Source organism: Octodon degus, unplaced genomic scaffold (assembly GCF_000260255.1).
Source record: "Octodon degus isolate 3935 unplaced genomic scaffold, OctDeg1.0 scaffold00047, whole genome shotgun sequence".
NCBI classification, from domain to species: domain Eukaryota; kingdom Metazoa; phylum Chordata; class Mammalia; order Rodentia; family Octodontidae; genus Octodon; species Octodon degus.
Window position 1 is genome coordinate 14,149,259 of NW_004524623.1, and position 3,267 is coordinate 14,152,525.

Below are 3,267 nucleotides of genomic sequence, written 5' to 3' on the forward strand. Positions count from 1 at the left end.
TAAAAATTTTATTAGCACATGTTTTCAGTGCCAATGATTACACTCATCGTGGGGAGCTTGTACGTGCACAGAACACATCTCGATTGTTTTTATCCCCCATTTCCTCAACCTCCCCAGCATCCTTGCCACTAATCGTTCCTACGAAGGACAGGAAGTGAATGTTCATTAACCACATACTACACGCAGCACTGGAATCGTAGACATCCCCGTACGATCTGCCAGTTTAGCAGAGCTGTACCAATTGCGAGCATGGAACCCTGGGACAGAGCAGCGCAATGGCTTTGTCCTTGCCAGAGTCTCCTGGAAGCCCTGATGCTTCTCAAGTGTGCTTCTCACTTAGAGCACGTAAATTCAGTGGAACGTCATTAGTTCACACCACATGAGAGGGTGAAAAAGATGCAGGTGCCTGTCACTGCCTGTTTTCAGATGGAAACCCTGGGCTGGAGGTCCTGAACAAATTACCCAAGAACTGGTTGTGTCCTTAAGAGTCCATGGGCGATGCTGGCTGGCTTCATCAGTGGGCTTTGCCACCGGAGAGCGCCCGACCCTGCCACCCGCAGCCTCCTAGCAGCCGGCCCTTGCTCCACATGGCAGAGCCCATCTTCCTCCCTTGGGAGTGACACAGCCCTCACAGCTGGCAAGCCTGGGGACACACTGTATTCCGATAGGGCATTCATTTCACCTGGGATCATTCAGATTATTTTCCAGGGACAGTCACAAGTGAAGGGCTGCCAAGCCTGTCCCTTTGTTTCTCAAGTGTTTCTCCTTTCCTAGTAACAGAAGTAATTTTATGGCAGTAAATTTGGGTGATATGAAAACAAAGAATAAAGATAATTTTATCTTTATGAAAAAAGTGTTACCAGGGGGCCTGCCGGTTAGCTCAGCTGTTTAAGCACCTGCTCATGCAAACACAGTCAGGTGCAGGATGCTGCGGTTCAATCACCACCTCCACCTGCCTTACCAGACCTGCCCTTAAGGCAGCCTGAGCCAGCCAAAAAAAAAAAAAAAAAATCCATCTCAACTTTTTGGACCAGCCAAATAACTCAGGGGATTAAAAAGCAGGCTCAGGGGCCGGGGGTTTGATCCCCAGGCCTGCCCTACTGTCCCACCACCGGGGCGCACTGAGAAGGCAACTGAGACTGGGCATGGTGGCGCGCGCCTGTAATCCCAGCTCTTGGGAGGCTGTAAACAGGCAGATGACTATAAGTTGGATCTAGTAGTGAGGCCCTGAACACCTTGTAGACCCTTCCCTAAAATACGGTAGAAAAAAAAGTCATTAATATTTTGGTATCTTTTAATGAATCAGACTAAATATATAATTTCTAATACTTTTTTTTTCCCCTCAACATTCTGGTGAACACCTTTTCTAGGTTATTTTAAGGTTTCAACTACATTATTTGTAAGGCTGGTATAATATTTTTATGTTACATTATACATCTTTTAAAAAGAAAATACTCTCACCCAGCTATTCCTTTTCTTAGTGTCTTCACAAAGGAATCAAAAATATCATACCACAGTGTTTGTACACACCCATGTTTGTAGCAGCATAATTTATAATACTCAAATCTTGGAAGCAGTACAAGTGTCCATCACCTAGTGAATGGATAAAGAAGATGTGGGTTTTTAAAATATACAATGGAGCACTACTCTGCCCTAAAGAAGGATGATCTTGAGACATTTCTAGGTAAGTAGATGCACCTTGAAACCATACTTCTATGGGAAATAAATTGGACACATATGTATAAATGCCAAACTGTTTCTCTGGTGTAAGAAACCAAAAGTGTATGTAAGGACCAAAATGCATATTGTGAAATAGGAAAAGAAATGTTCAAATGGACAGCAGGAACCTTTCCAACATGGATGCAACAGGGGAGGGAAGCGAGTCGATTACATCAGGTGTAAAGTGTGGGAATGGAGGCTCATTAGGTCCAGAAACAGGTGTACTGGGGGCAGAGAGATAAATAAACTTAAAGAGAGAAATAAATTTGAGAGAACCAAACAGGAGAAAAGTACATAGAATTGTTGGTAGTTAAAAATTGAACAAATGGAGTCTCCAAAACCACAGATGTTTATAGATGTATATAAAATTATTTATTGTTTTCTTGGTCCCTGTATTTACCTTACCTTCTAAGACACCATGAAGGATTTAGTGTGGAGTACTTGTGTGTGTGTGTGTGTGTGTGTGTGTGGGTGTGCAGTATTACTTTATTTTATTTTTTAATCTTTTATCTGGGGCTAGCAAGATAGCTCAGCAGACTAAAGCGCCCGCTTAGGCAAGTCCAGGGACTGCAATTTCATCCCGATGTCACCTGTCGTGCCAGCCCCACCCCCAGGGTGGGCTGAACTGGCCACAGTCTGGATGTAGTGGTGCACGCCTGTAATCCCAGTGCTGAGGAGGCTGAAAACAGGAGGATCACTATGAGTCCAAGCTGCACAGTGAGACGGCATGTGGTACCAGGGATCAAACTCCGGTCCTTGCACTTGCCAGGCAGGTGCTTAGACTGCTGAGCTATCTTCTCAGCCCTGGAGTACTATTTTGAAATGAATTCTCAAATGGGAAAAGGAGGGTGAAACAAGGGTACCACAGCTAGAACTTAAACCCTCTATCTTTGAAAAAGGAGACAACTCTTTTAAGTTGAGCATGGCCAGTTCCAAGTGGCATGGAAGTGGTCGTGCCACCCCCAGGGGGAAGGATGCAAACCAGATTCAGGGAGGGCTCTGTGCTCCGGTCCTAGGCAGATCCAGCTGGATTTCTCAACCACCTGTGAGTCTGTGCACCCAATCCAGCCATGGTGCCATAGTTGGCTCAAGCCACCAGCTACAGTCCTGTGTGCCTGGGGAACATAGGAGGGTCATGGCTATGGTGTGCCAATGTCTCTTGCCTTGGCATTCACTATGTGCATTAATGGTACTGAAAATTCATTCTGCTCAAAACAGTGCCCGTGCTTGAAATGCAGGCAAAAAGGGGACATCCAGCAGCAGAAACAAAAGCAACAGCCAGCGCATACAGTGGCTGAGCACACTGGCTGTTGTTACGCGGTGATAGCTCAGTGTCACTTGGCGAGGAAGATTGTGGGCAAGGTGCTTGTTTTCACAGATGGGTCATATTAGGTTAAGGGAGGCTATGTGATGGCTTTCTCGTCCACAATATAGGGTAAAGGTTTCTTATTGTACAATCAAAATTCAATTACAAAAACAAAAGGGAGGGCTGGTGAGATGGCTCAGTGGTCTAAAGCACCTACTTAGAACAAGTTTAGCAAAGCACAG